Consider the following 15,565-nt stretch of genomic DNA (forward strand, 5'->3'; position numbering starts at 1 on the left):
AATCCCTTTGTCCTCCTTTGCTGAATCCTAAACTGCTCCCAATCCTCAGGTTTGCTGCTTTTTCTGGCCAATTTATATGTCCTCTCCTTGGATCTTATGCTATCCCTAATTTCCCTTGTTAGCCACGGTTGATCACCTTTTTTGTTTTATTTTTATGCCAAACAGGGATGAACAAATTCTGTAGTTCATCCATGTGATCTTTAAACGTTTGCCATTGCCTATCCAGTCAACCCTTTAAATAACGTTCCCCAATCCATCCTAGCCAACTTGCGCCTCATGCCATCGTAGTTTCCTTTATTTAAATTCAGGACCCTAGTCTCTGAGTCAACTACTTCACTCTCCATCTTAATGAAGAATTCGATCATATTATGATTGCTCCTCCCCAAGGGGCCTCTTACAACAAGATTGCTAATTAATCCTTTCTCACTACATAATACCCAGTCTAAGATGGCCTGATCTCTAGTTGGTTCCTCGACATATTGGTCCAGGAAACCATCCCATATTCACTCTAGGAATTCCTCCTCCACAGTATTGTTACTAATTTGGTTAGCCCAATCTATATATAGATTGAAGTCACCCATGATAACTGCTGTGCCCTTATTACATGTGTCTCTAATTTCCCGTTTAATGCCATCCCCAACCTCAGCATTACTATTTGGAGGTCTGTATACAACTCCCACTAACGTTTTCTGCCCCTTGGTATTTCTCAGCTCTACCCATACAAATTCCACATCATCAGAGCTAATATCCTTCCTTACTATTGTGTTAATCTCCTCTTTAACCAGCAATGCTACCCCACCTCCTTTTCCTTTTTGCCTGTCCTTCCTGAATATTGAATACTCCTGGATGTTGAATTCTCAGCCTTGGTCACCCTGGAGCCATGTCTCCGTAATCCCAATTATATCATATCCGTTTACATCTATTTGCACAACTAATTCATCCACCTTTATTACGAATGCTCCTTGCATTAAGACACAAAGCCTTCAGGCTTGTTTTTTTAACTTAGTCCTTTTAGAATTATTATTTACTGTGGCCCTGTTTGATTTACACCCTTGATATCTCTGCCTTCCACTTTTTTGCTTTTCTCCTTCCTGTCTTTTGTTTCTATCCTTGCTTCCCTTTCTCCTGTGTCTCCCTGCACAGGTTCCCAACCCCCTGCCATTTTAGTTTAAACCCTCCCCAACAGCACTAGCAAACACTCCCCCCAGGACATCGGTCCTGGTCCTGCCCAGGTGCAAACCGTCCAGTTTGTACTGGTCCCACCTCCCCTAGAACCGGTTCCAATGTCCCAGGAATTTGAATCCCTCCCCCTTGCACCATTCCTCTAGCCACGTATTCATCTGAAATATCCTTCTACTTCTACTGACTAGCACGTGGCACTGGTAGCAATCCTGAGATTACTACCTTTTGAGGTCCTATTTTTTAATTTACCTCCTAACTCCCTATATTCAGCTTTTAGGACCTCATCTCATTTTTTTACCTATATCGTTGGTACCTATATGCACCACGACAACTGGCTGTTCACCCTCCCCCTCCAGAATGCCCTGCAGCTGCTCCGAGACATCCTTGACCCTTGCACCAGGGAGGCAACATACCATCCTGGAGTCTCGTTTGCGGCCGCAGAAACGCCTATCTATTCCCCTTGCAATAGAATCCCCTATCACTATAGCTCTCCCGCCCTTTTTCCTCCCGTCCTGTGCAGCAGAACCACCCATGGTGCCAGGAAGTTGGCTGCTGCTACCTTCCCCCGATTAAGCCATCTCCCCCAACAATATCCAAAGCAGTATATCTGTTTGAGAGGGGGATGGCCACGGGACCCCTGCACTACCTGCCTGCGCCTACTACTCTGCCTGGCGGTCACCCATTCCCTTCCTGCCTGTGCAACCTTTACCTGCGGTGTGACCAACTCCCTAAACGTGCTATCCACGATGTCCTCGGCATTGCGAACCCTGGTCTAGGTGGCTCAGCTACTCACTGTAGATCTGCTGAGCCATCAGGGGAATCTTGCTGTAGTTTAAGTGTGGAGTGCATGATATTTGCTTGCTTGGAATACATCACTGTCATATACAGTTTAAAAAAAATCTTAATTGCTTAATGTCATGTATAGTGTGGAAATCATTCAGTATGGAGTTTGAAGATTTTTTGTTAATAAAAGCAAATATTTAGTGCCGTTTTAAGATTTTAAAAGTCATTGATTCTCGTGCACATAATATAATTTTATAAGTGTATGTGTATATATATGTGTGTATTTATATATGGAAGAAAAAGATGGGAGTTTGTGATTTGTAACTGTCAGCGACCCTGGATTTGCTGACATTGATTCTGCTACGAGCAATCTGTTGATTTTAAAATCTCTCCAATTTAAGAACAAAATTGCAGGATAAGATGTACTCTGGAGACTCTGCCAGTGCTGTTGTGGGATGAGGGAGGTGGATTGACCTAGGTTAAATCTGCTTGTTCCCTTCCACGGACCAACCTGAAGCCTCCCATTTTACAACTGGCCGTGGTACTGTGTTGGTCACTTCAGCTGATTGGAGGCTGAATAATTGAACCTCAAACCTTACTGAAGTGTGAGTCTTTGCATCGTTTTGTAATGCAGAAATGAACCACATTCAGTGAGGTGATTTGCAATGCATTAGAGTAGTTGCACATGCCATTTGGCACGAGTTCTTTCAGCTCTTTCCTCGACGTCTCAGAATCAGTCCTGAAGAAAAAGAAAGAAAGCTAACATGTTCAACCAAGACATTATGCAACACTTCGCTGTCTTTTACAACAGTGCTTAACCTATGATTGATGAATTAGTGCTGAGGATCTGTAAAGTGCCACAGTTTGGGCAGATTAGATAACCTAGACAAACTCCCAGGAGTGTAGCAACTTGTCCGTGTTGTTGAGTTAGCAGTGTGAGACTGGACCCAATCAACACTCTTGTTGGGTAGGTTTCCTGCATCATTGTGAAGGTTGAAGCACCGTTTTCTATATGCGTGAACCCTTTGTAAGATTGTGCTCGATATGCCGATCACCTACTCTTAGGTTTTACAGTCCCCACTTGTCACCACTCCACTTTTTTTTTTCTCTCTCCCTTCAATTGATGATCCCTCAGCGAACTTGCCAAATAATTAAGAAACGCCAGTAAATGGCAAATAAACAAAACCAGTGTTGCACTGCTTTCTAAAGTCGAAATGATTGCTTTTAGGGTGATGACTTCCAGCAAAGAGGAGTGATAATTGAAAAGCAATGAATATGTTGTAGAATATTTTAGAAATCCAAATACAAGTCTCTGAATAAAGCAAACACTTGTGGGTGGCACAAAGAGCTTAACTCAAAGGATTAACCTTTGAACTCTTGGCAGCTCCTGGGAATTCCAGTTTCCCTTGGCCAGCCATTTTTCTTTTAACTTTTTATCTTGTAGACAGTAACTCTGCAACACACTCAAGTGAAGTAAAGGTTAGGAGAAGCGAAGAGAAACTTTTAATCCTACTCCTTTACTACACAAGTGAACACTTGGAAACGTAGTGGGGTTGGTGGGGAGGGTGGGGGGTGGAATAGATGAGAATATCATATTTCAAAACCGAAATTTGAGATAATTGAGTTTCAAGTCTAAAAATTGACATTGTTACATCATGGACACAAAGCAGTTCTACTGCTTGACCAATCATCTGTGTCCCTGGCGTTACCCCAACAAGAATGTTTCTCCCAGTAGTTAAAATTGTCGTGAGCTAAAAGTTACTGTTCACAACATCCGTTTCTGGCTCAAAAGCAAAAGCACTGGAAATCTGAAATTAATAATAGGAAATGCTGGAAAACACTGGAGAGTGAGAAAGAGAGTTAAACCTTTCACGACGGTGACCTTTCATCAGCATGGTTTCTGGCTGATGGGGAAATCTTCACTTGCTTAGAATCTAGTCTTTTTTTTTGTTGCGGGATATTCTGGTGAATTGCAACATAGTGTTTTGCATTTCCAGATGAGCGATAAAGGGCTTCCTTTTTAAAGTTTAATAGGGATGGTAAGAGCAATTTGATTTGAGTATCACTTCTTTTGCAATGCTTGTGTATGTTTGCTTATATCTTAATATTGGAAAGTCCCAACTCTATAAATACACCACATAATCGACTGCAATCTCCAGGGATGGTCTCTGCAAACTAGGAGGCAGAATTTCTGGAACACAATGAAAGGTTTAAATTGGCACATCGCACAGTTGAGGTTGCTGCTGTTATCGTCTCCATGTAGATCTGACTCATTGGCTTCCCAATCTCCAAACACAAAACTTTGATTTACGTAGAATCCAAAGCAGTTTTATTTCCTTACCGGTGATGACCGGCTGTCAAAAAACCGGGGCTGATTCAGCAAAGTTAAGGTTTGGAAGTTGCACAGTGAAGGTAAAATCCTGGAGTTGGAGCCATACTTGTGGTCATTTTCAGACTCCACGAAGTGTGACATATCCTGTTGGTAATAGGACATTTACTGCAAGGTAATTGGCCTTCAGGTTTAGCATGTGTGGTACCTGTGTAGAAATTAACAGGGAAGAAATACTCCGGATTCCTGTGATGTATTTTGCAATTAATGATTACAGGACCTGTTAAATACGATTAAAAAATTAAGGATAGCTTAATTTAAATATAGTGTGCATGTCCTCCAGTTTGCTAACCAGCTAATGCCTGCCAGCTCAGAAGAGGATCATCACCCGATGACCTTGTAAGAGGGGGGAAAAAATGAGTGTTCTATCCAAATGACCTTTTGGAAACTCAAGTGTCATGTGCCAGCCAACCAGTGTGCAAATTAGCACTTTCACGAGAGGCAGGGGGGGGGGGGGGAGAAAAAATGTAAATGTGAGCGCATTTGGCAGTTGTGAGATAGAAGAGCTTGTCAGATACCTCAAGCCCCACGATGGGGAGCACAGGGCAGAAGGGTGAAGCTGTGGTAAATATGATCTTGGGCCCATGGAACAATCACTTCAGTGCAATAAGAACACAAGGGAAGGAACGCAGTACAGAAAACAGTACTTCAAACTTGATGGCTCTGCAGCAACCTGGAAAACAGGAGTCAGCTGGTGCAGACCAGTCTTGCAGCAATAAGTGAACAACACTGCAGACTTGTTTACGATTCAAATTCGTAGAGAATTCTGGTGGTACTATTTTCCAAGCTTGATTTTCTGCAGGCAATTTCTGATCCAAGTTGTTGCCCTTGATATATAATGGTGGTATTTTTGGAGAGATATTTACATTTCCCAATACCGTGCATCGTCCCCGCCCTGGAGAAATGGTTGAAGACCTGCTGTATAATGGTGGCATGACTTTCTTCAGTGATTCCACCAACAGAATTGGCACGGTGTTGGGAGGAACACTGGTGTCTGCCCTTTGAGTATTAACCGCATTACTTTTCAGTAGATTTTAATTAGACATCTCTGTAATGCCCTTTTCAGCTTTGTGCCCTTGGAAATGGAACTGGTTGGGTTCATCCATATTCCCTTTTCACATTAGTGTGAAGGATCATTTCAATAACGTAATCTTAAAGGATTTACTTTCCCTGGAATCTTTCTGGGGGGGAAAAAATGTGAAAATTCTTAGCACCAACTTGGCGCTTGAACAACCTTTTCTTTATTTTATCTTATCCTCAGTCTTTTATTTAAAAAAAAAGATAATTTGTTAGGTAGTTGGCAAAATCTGGCCTCCTTTAAATGCATAATTCTGTGGTACAGGAGAAGACTGCACTGTTGATATTCTCTGTCTCCGCAACATCGTCCACTTTTCTGGTCAAGATACATCATCGATTTTTAGGTTTTTTAAAAGAGAAACCTAGGCAAGGGTGAACTCAACTGATGCTGTGCTTGCAGTGGTAAGCGGCACTAGATGGGTGCATGGGTCAGAGAAAGGGCTACAATGGTAGCGCCAGTTCTCCAACCTGCTCTCTCTCTTTCCCCCCCCCCCCCCCCCCCCCCCCCCCCCCCCCCCCCCCCCGAGTGCAGGAATCACTGAATTTACCTCCATGGTGTAGGACAGCATCAAGGTTTGAAGTGTACGAGAGAAGCCAAGATAAATCAATTTTGTGGTTAGTTAACACAGAAAGACACGTTTCAATTACATCGCAGTGTCTCCTTTGTACCCATCCTATTTTTGAGATTTGGTGCTGCTGCTTTAACAATGACGTTCAAAGTGGGTGTTTGGTTATTTGTCTCGTGCTAACTGAGGAAATGATCGTCAAATTTTATATTTAGATTTATCGTATCATCCATTTTACTAAATACATGACAGTTGCTCATCTGTGGCATTGCAAACATGGAGTGCAGACTAGGTTTGATCTTCAGGTGAAGTGGAGTTAGAGGGCAGGAGACATAAAATGGGGACTGAATTATGTTTGTAAGTCCTTTTATTTATATTTTCCCATTACAAATTCTTATGTCAACATTTATAACCGAAACTGCCTATGTGTCACTATGATTGCATCTTCCTGTCAACAATGTTGTTTTCAGGAAAAGAAGGGTAAGAGGGGAATTGGAGGAAGGGGGAAAAACCCCACCAAAACGCAATGAACAAGTCACAAGATAATTGGAAAAAAAATTGATCATGGGACTATGCAGGTTAATGTCTACTGCATGCACTGCCATGGCAAAAAAGCCTGGAGAGTCTCAAAACAAGGGATACTAATTGAGAATATAGCTAGATGAAGTAGGGTGGGAGGAGGCTTGCGTGGAGTATAAACATGGACCAGTTGGGCTGAATGGCCTGTAAATTCTATATAGATGAAGGAAATGAAAATTCAACCAATAATTTAGTAGTGCTCTGGAAGGAACGAGTGCATACTTCAAAGAGGAAATTCAGGAGGGCTCAAGAGAACAAACCACACAAAGGAGAGGATCGGTCTCTGATCAAAACTTCACCCAAACAGAGGAAAAACTAGAAGGTGGTCAGATTGTATTTTACTAAAGGGAAACCATCTTCGCAATCAAAGTCAAAGAAATAACCTCAGGATTTTTAATTTCCCTCAAGGACAGAAGATGGAAAAAAGCCAGCAAGTTTTTACAAGTACCTGTATTACTGCAGAACCTTCTAAATAGAGATCTCAAGGAAACACTGACTGAGCAGCGAGTCTGCTATGCTTTGGTTTGGAAGCCCGCAGTCTCCTAAATAAATGAAGAGGGTTTGTGGTAAAGATGTCAAATTTCTAAGACTGTTTGGGCAAGGGAGAGTTGTGGTAGAAGAATTCCTGTGTTGGCTGGTTTTTTTTAGCGGACTTCTGACCTGGTGTAAAGAATTCATGGCAGTTGGGAAAGTTCTGAGGTCGGTTGGGATTGTGTGCTCTGTGCTTCGGTCAATCCACATCATGGGCTCTCGCCTGGAAACCAAAATAATCCCTGCCTTGCCTGAGGAACAGAGGAATGGAATTCATTAAGATTGGTTGTACCATAATCATTTGTGGAAGGGTACGAAAAACTGGCCAAAGTTTTTTTTTGCCTGAAAGTAATTACTTCAGAGTGGAGAGGTCAGTGCAGACTAAACGTAGCTCACAGTAGAGAGAGATGCTGAGATGGTGTAGAAGCAAGATTGAACACCAGAAGCTCAGTTGGTGGTGGTCATAAGCCTGATTTGCGACTGGATGGCAATTGGAACGGCCGCAGTGTCCAGACAGCAGAGACTTTTATTTGGAAGTGTGCTACGTATGTTACTCTAGGAACTTGAGTAAAATGCCCCCAGTATTTTCAGGCCAATGGGGATGGGGCGGGGGGGGCGGCGCGCGCTGCGGTGGGGGGAGGGGGTGGGAAGTAGGCAGGAGAATAGAAATGAAACTGATAAACCAAACATGTAAACGTTTTAGTAGCTACATGTACCATGTACAGCAGGCACCTCAAAGCACTGGAGAGGTACCACTAACGCTGCCTCCGTAAGATCCTGCAAATTCATTGGCAGGATAGGCACACCAACGTCTGTGTTCTCGCTCAGGCCAACATACCCAGCATCAAAGCTTTGACCACGTTCGATCTGATCCGATGGACGGATCACAATGTCCGCATGCCCGTTAAGAGACTCCCAAAACAAGCGCTCTACTCGGAGCTCCGACATGGCAAGAGAGCCCCAGGTGAGCAGAGGAAACGCTTCAAGGACACCCTCAAAGCCGCTTTGGAAAAAGTGCAACATCCCCACCGACACCTGGGAATCCCTGGCCCAAGACCGCACAAAGTGGAGGAGAAGCATCCGGGAAGGCGCCGAACACTTCGAGTCTCTCTGCTGGGAGCAAGTAGAAGCCAAGCGCAGGCAGCGCAAGCACCCGCCCCTTCAACCACCGTCTGCCCCACCTGTGACAGAGACTGTCGGTCCCGCATTGGACTCATCAGTCACCTGAGAACTCATTTTTAATGTGGAAGCGAGTCATCCTCGGTTCCGAGGGACTGCCTAAGAAGACAGTAGATGTAGCCTTCTGTTGAACATACATCAGTGTTAGTGTGGTTGGGAATGGTTGATATGAAATATTTCTTGAACTATTAAATAGTACAAAAAGATTGTGGTTCCCATGGTAATGAAGCTTTTGTGGGTGTACCTTGTTCTTGTGACATCAGCATGCACGTGGCTACTCTGTTGTACGGTGCCTTTTAATGAGATGCAATGCAGCACATGTCTGTGGCCGTGGGTGTTGTACTCGGTGTGTTCGTGTGTTTTTTTTATCAATCTTAATTACTATGAATGTTGTGTTGCATTACCTAGTTGCAAGCCAGGCTTCTTTTTCAGGAAATATGATGATGATTAACCCATGAGAACTGTGCCTCTATTTATCTTTGTGTCAATACCTCACATCAAAAAAAAAACCCTGAAGAATAAATATTTAGCAATTTTACTTAATGCGATTGGGGAAACTTGCTGCATTCCAGTTTTAGTTAGGAAAAACACAAATAGCCACAGATGGTAAATCCTGAAAGAATTAACAGCCAAATTACAAATGTTTCCCATAGAACCCTAGAAGTTTACTGCACAGAATGAGGCCATTCGACCCATCGTGTCAATGCCAACTCCTTTGCAATCCAAAACTAATCCCACTGCCCTGCACTTTGACCAGTGTATCCTTCTCTGCTTCAAATAGTTAGCCAATCCAGTAGTTTGTTCCAACCACTCAGTGCGCCAAAGCATTCTGTGCTTCAGCAAGTCTCTGCATAAAGAAATCGATCCTAAGCTCTCCTCGCTCTGTGATGATTTTGAACCACTGACCTCCTCGTCACTGACTCCCCAACCAAAGGCCTTTATTCACTCTATCAAAACCCTTCCTAATTTAAAAAATCTCCACCTAAAGCTTCTCTTGGCCGTTGCTCTGTCAAAAACAGACCCACCATTTAATCTTTCCTCATAACTCTAGTTTCCTAACCCTGGCATTATCCCGGTGAATCCACACTGCGTGAGTCCTACAGCTTTAATTTTTTTTTTCAATACTGGGGGACCCAGAACTGCGCAGTTTGACCTAACCAGTGCTTTGTACAAAATTATCATTTCTTTACTCTCTTACTCTGGCCCTCTATTTACAGCATTGAAAATGATGTTGGCTTTTTAATGAATCTTTCTACCGGCACACTCAATTCAGGAAATTATGCATTTGGACTCCTCTGTCGCAGAGTTTATCCATCCACTTTGTTTTTTCCATTTAAAATTCCTTGTTGGAGTTTTTTTTGCTCCCAAAGTAGCGAGGAGGGAAGCCTCAGGCTACAGGATGATATAGACAGGTTGGTTAGATGGGCAGAACAGTGACAAATGGAATTTTAACCCTGAAAAGTGTGAGGGGATGCATTTTGGGAGGACTAACAAGGCAAGGGAATACACAATGAATGGTAGGACCTTAGGAAGGACAGAGGATCAGTGGGACCTTGGTGTGCATGTACATAGATCCCTGAAGGCAGCAGGACAGGTAGATAAGGTGGGTAAAAAGGCATATGGGATACTTGCCTTCATTAGCCGAGGCATAGAATATAAGAGCAGGGAGGTTATGATGGAGCTGTACAAAAATGCTAGTTAGGCCACAGCTGGAATACTGTGTGCAGTTCTGGTCGCCACACTATAGGAAGGATGTGATTGCATTGGAGAGGGTGCAGAGGAGATTCACCAGGATGTTACCTGGGCTGGAGCGCTTCAGCTATGAAGAGAGACTGGACAAGCTGGGGTTTTCCTTAGAGCAGAGAAGGCTGAGGCGGGACCTGATTGAGGTGTACAAAATTATGAGGGGCATAGATAGGGTAGCTGGAAAGGAACTTTTCCCCTTAGTAGAGGGGTCAATAACCAGGGGGCATAGTTTCAAGGTAAGGGGCAGGAGGTTCAGAGGGGATTTGAGGAAAAACTTTTTCACCCAGAGGGTGGTTGGAATCTGAAACTCACTGCCTGAAAAGGTGGTAGAGGCAGGAACCCTCACGACATTCAAGAAGCATTTAGATGAGCACTTGAAACGCCATACCATACAAGGCTACGGACCAAGTGCTGGAAACTGGGATTAGAATAGACAGGGCTTGATGGCCGGCGCGGTCACTGTTATGAATCTTATGACCCATGAAGAAAGACTCATGAAATAACACTGGACGGCCAGCTGGTGGCGCCGTCCAAGGAGTATAAATACTCGGGCGTGAGCCCAACTTTCCCGGGACATTTTGTAAACGGGAACTAGTGAAAGATAACTAGACCTCCATGTTTTGAAACAAGTTGATACTATCCATGATTGAAAAGTTCTCCAACACTTGGGTCAGGTAGTAGATGATGGCCAGTTCCAAGGTAGTGTAATCCAACAAGAGCTGGTGCCTTCAGGAGATTTAGAATCATAGAATGGTTACAGTGTAGGAATTAACGAATTCCTACGAATAACGGAGATCGACACGAGAACAACTAAACCGGTCTTTACTCAACGGAGAAACCAAAAGGACTGCCTGGGCAGCCCCGTGGTTTGCGACATGACTTCATCGCGCTTTCCCGCGCTCTTAAAGGGGCCACGCCTCGTACATGCAAACTCTATATACAAAACACAGTAATGCCTAACACACTGGTACAGGTTTAGGCTGGTGTTAGAACATCGTTCAAGAGAATTATATACAGTTAGCCAGAGTCACTCAGTGGTTCTGCCACAACAGCACAGAAGGAGGCCATTTGGCCTGCCGAGCCCGTACAACAGAACTTCAGCTCTTCCCACTCCCCCGCCCTTTCCCTGTAGCCCTGCAAATTTTTTTCCTTCAGGTACTTAGCCAATTCCCTTTTGAAAGCCATGATTGAATCTGCCTCCACCGCCCTTTCAGGCAGTGCATCCCAGATCCTAACCACTCGTTGCGTTAAAAAAAAAAAAAAAAGAAGTTTTTCCTCATGTCGTCTTTTGTTCTTCTGCCAATCACCTTAACTCTGTCCTCTGGTTCTCGACCCTTCTGCCAATGGGAACAGTTTCCCTCTGTCTACTCTGTCCAGACCCCTCATGATTTTGAACACCTCTATCAAATCTCCTCTCAACCTTCTCTGCTCCAAGGAGAACAACCCCAGCTTCTCCAGTCTATCCACGGAACTGAAGTCCCACATCCCTGGAACCATTCTTGTAAATCTTTTCTGCACCCTCTCTAAGGCCTTCACATCCTTTCTAAAGCGCGGTGCCCAGAATTGAACACAATTGAGGCCGAACCAGTGTTTTGGGGGAGGAGGAAGCGAATCTATCAGTATCTTCGTCTTCTGTACAGAATACCTTTGGCTGTGTGGGGTTGCGGTTGCAGGGAGGGTGTCTGTTAGCTTTGCTCGTGTTGCGATTTATTAATAGGCCCGCTTGTTGTGATCTTGTGTGACAGATTCAAATGGTTTGTTCACTTGTTTCATTATAATTATTTCTCCTCTCAACAGAACTTCCCAACCATCAGAAACTTCCACGTGAGATCAGACCGTGAAAGGCTAGCTCTCAAACCCTAGGTGGACTGCTTGCCGAAACATACGCCCTGCAGCAACAGAGCTCAACTGGTTGTAGATTTAAGATAAAACTTGCTGCCCCGAATGGTAAGTGGTTTTTTAGTTGATCTTGTACCTCAGCCTGGGATCAAGTCCACTTCAAGGAAACTAGCATGAGGGCCTGGCGTTTCCCCAGAACGCGCTGGTCACTGCGCTGGTTTTGCCGAGGTGAAGTTGCGCTCAAGTTTTGGCGCCAACTCATTAGCATAAGCCCAAACATTAGAATCTGCCATGAATCAGTACAATCGAGCAGCACAGGGCGTAGTAGAATGATAAAAGGAGTGCGATTACCAGGAAATGAGCCATTCTTCTTCACTGCTGTCTTCAATCAAATTAATTAACATTTATGTAGCAGAAGTGCAGATCAATCGACTGATTTAGTGCTATTAGTCTTTTTAAACTAATCGTTGCAGCAGCATCACCGTGGCTTCAATTGATTTCTGGTCATAAGAAATAGGAGCAGGAGTCTGCCATACGGCCCCTCAAGCCAGCTCCGCCATTCAATAAGATCACGGCTGATCTTTGACCTCAACTGCACTTTCCTGCCTGATCCCCATATCCCTTAATTTCTCTGGAGTCCAAAATATCTATCTTGGCCTTGAATATACTCAACGACTGAGCCTCCACCGCTCTCTAGGGCAGAGAATTCCAAAGATTCACAACCCTCCGAGTGAAGAAATTCCTCCTCATCTCAGTCTTAAAAGGCTGGCCCCTTATCCTGGGACTATGCCCCCTAGTTCTCGACTCTCCAGCCAGGGGAAACAATCTCTCAGCATCTACCCTGTCAATCCCCCTCAGAATCTTATGTTTCAATGAGATCACCTCTCATTCTTCTAAACTCCAGAGAGTATCGGCTCAATCTCTTCTCCCATAGGACAACCCTCTCATCCCAGGGATCAATCTAGTGAACCTTCGTTGCACCTCCTCTAAGACGAGGCCAGGTGATTGAAGCTGGATTCATGTGACCACGGGTGCCTGAGAGTCTGGGTGCAAAGTGATTGAACCCGCCCCCCACCCTGACTGACTGAGCGCAGTCGACGGAAACCCACCTTTCTGAAATGGGGGTTTGGCCAGTTGTGTGGCCGAGTACTGCACGGGTGAAGGGCCTGTTGTACCAGCGTATAAGATCGGCGATCCTCGAGCGTAAAGTAGTTGTGGGCGAAACTCACTCGAGCTTCGCATTCCACGATCTTTTGCACTATTTGATTTGATTCCGCCCAGGCTTCACTGCTGTCGAGGTGGAATTAGTGCCGCAACTCCTGGCCGAGAGGTGGAATTTTTTTTTTTAAATAGTGTCTGTTTCCTGGTGAATGACGTTGCTCAGTTTGTCTCTCCTTGAAGGTAGTAATCTGAGGTTTGATTTCTCCTCTGTTATCAGATGTATGTCGATGAGGAGCCAGCAGTTTAAGCTGTGCTGAATGCTTTCCAGGCGTTGTGGCTTATACATGATGTTGGCGAGAATTATGTCCGCTGTTCTTTTCAGTGTTTTGGCTTTTACAGAGCTGCCAGATTGAGCATAATTACTGGCGTGCTGGTAGAGGTGTAAATGGCCACGTTTGCTCCATGTGAGTTGTTCAGTGTAGTGCCGTGGCCTGTGTCATTTTAAGCGACTGCTGTTGAATTGAGAGCCAGGTGAGATTCAGAAGAAATATTATCCACTGTCTAAATAGGCCACACAAACAGTGGCTTCTATTAACCTACTTCAGTGAGGTTAGAGTGCCAATTAATCTGTGCACTTTACTTTATCTCATCCTCTACTCGTTACTAGGTGGTGTCCTCCGTGCAACAACATTAAAATATAAAGGCCTAGAAATTCGGTATAGCCGCGTTTGGGGCGCTAGTCCTGGCGATGTGCAAAGTTTAGCGCCAGGCGCAATTTAGCGCCACCTAGCGTGATATTGGGTTGCAGCACCCCTAAAGGTGATTGCGGCGCTAAATCAGGCGCTGCACGCTATTCTTAAGGCACTAACCAGGTGGCGCAACCCAATTTCACGGCAGCGAGGGTGCTGTCAATAATCACTTTCCCTGAGACACAGTGGTGCCGGCCAGCTCTTAAAGGGGCAGGTCAATTGGCATCACCAGGCACACTCACTGCCTTGTAGGCCTTCAAAGCAGTGGGAGCCTACCTGTGGCGCACCAGCCTAGCAAGACATGGAAAGGGTGAGGCAGAGGGCGGAACGCTTCACTGATGGGGCATTGGATGCTTTGGTTGGCGCAGTGGAATCAAGGCCAAGGAAGATGGTCGGAATGTGATTTATGTTTGGACAGTCTCCCGGGTGTGAGAGGCAGTTATGTGTCAGTGTATTAGTTTTGCTTTCTGTTGCCATAGCTTTCTCATGTTTGAAGGAACCACATTTTGTGTAATGAAACACTTTCTTCATTTACAATGGCCATGCCTGCTATTTACATGCATCTTGCCCTTCACAGGCTTGGGGGTATCAGACCGGTTCCATTCCTGTTCTTGGAATGGCAGCAAGCATTCCGTGAGAGGGGTCTAGAAGCTACTTCTGATCAGCCTCTGATGCGCAGCCTGAGAAGAGCCGCTCGCGTAGAAGTTCAGGCCAGCAGGCATCTTAGCCGCCGACGGAGATGTCCTGCACCTTATCTGAGGTTGCAGATCTGGCTGAAGCAGCTGGCACAGCTCAGTCACCACCTCCTTTCTAAATCGCAGCCTTCTGACACGCTGCTCCTCCGGCATGTTCATGTAGGAAAACTGCTGTCGGATAACCCTGCCAGCGTAAGGTCTGCTGTGGCGATGTCTGTTGGCCCTCCTCCATCTGGCCATGCCCACCCCCCTCCCTGCGTCTCAGTGCCCTTTCCAGATGGTTCAGCAGCAGGACATTCCCCTCCAATGCAGCCCCCATAATAAGTGCCCACAGGAAGGTTCCCCGTTGTCAAGGCTCACCAACAGCAAGGTGATGGTCAGAAGGCTGAAGATCGTCTGCCAGCGCTGGCTCAGTGGTCAAATGGTTCTCGGTGTGCAGCTCAGCAACTCTTTGTAGCTCTCGAGGAAGTTGTGATCCAAAAATGGCTGCCGCTTTTAAACCACACCAGTCCCCTTTAAATAACGCTCCTCCAGCCCGAGAGCGGCTTGGTAAGGCCCAGGTAAGCTGTCACTATTAGCGCCAGGCGCTACGGAGGGGGGCGCCACTGAATTTCTGGTCCGGGGCATCCAAAAGGCGTTGCACACTCAAATGACGTCATAATCAGCCTGTGCCCATGAGCGGGCGCTAAGATTTAGCGCCGGCGCTAAATGCATGCTCAATATGGGGCGAGGCACCTTGCGCCCGCCCGGAAATTGGCTAGCACCCCACTTCTCGGCCTCTTTAGGTGTTAATCGGTGGCGCTATCAACCGAATTTCTCCCCCAAAAACTCTTTGTTGCAGAACAAAAATAATACTTGGAAGCGGCTATTATTATAACCGAAAGCAGGCAGAGGCATATCACTGAAGCTCAATCTTATCAGCTCATAACATTTGTGCATGTTGTTGCACTATAATGTTATGTTAACTTAGTATTGAATGGTTCATTTTATACCCTTGTTTTGTCTGATGTTTCTCCTCTGAAACCTGCAGATTTGTCTTGTGTTTAAATGGAAAGTGAAGTCTAGAAAGTTAATCTTGTTCATCTTACT

At 45.1% G+C, this 15,565-nt stretch overlaps 1 long non-coding RNA gene across 24 annotated transcripts in view; it reads left to right on the plus strand.

Annotated features, from left to right (window-relative positions):
* LOC147105863 (uncharacterized) overlaps positions 1 to 15,565 on the plus strand; it is a 272,831-nt gene that overhangs the window by 141,475 nt on the left and 115,791 nt on the right. For 20 of the 24 annotated variants that reach the window (XR_015081613.1, XR_015081608.1, XR_015081610.1 and 17 more), the window contains 2 exons: positions 11,830 to 11,979; positions 13,310 to 13,385. This is a non-coding gene — a long non-coding RNA (uncharacterized LOC147105863). The remainder of the gene's footprint in view (positions 1 to 11,829; positions 11,980 to 13,309; positions 13,386 to 15,565) is intronic. The other 4 variants (XR_015081612.1, XR_015081619.1, XR_015081629.1 and 1 more) reach the window with 1 other exon arrangement.

Source organism: Somniosus microcephalus, chromosome 17, assembly GCF_052327205.1.
Source record: "Somniosus microcephalus isolate GS21.2 chromosome 17, FLI_Smic_1.0, whole genome shotgun sequence".
NCBI classification, from domain to species: Eukaryota; Metazoa; Chordata; class Chondrichthyes; order Squaliformes; family Somniosidae; genus Somniosus; species Somniosus microcephalus.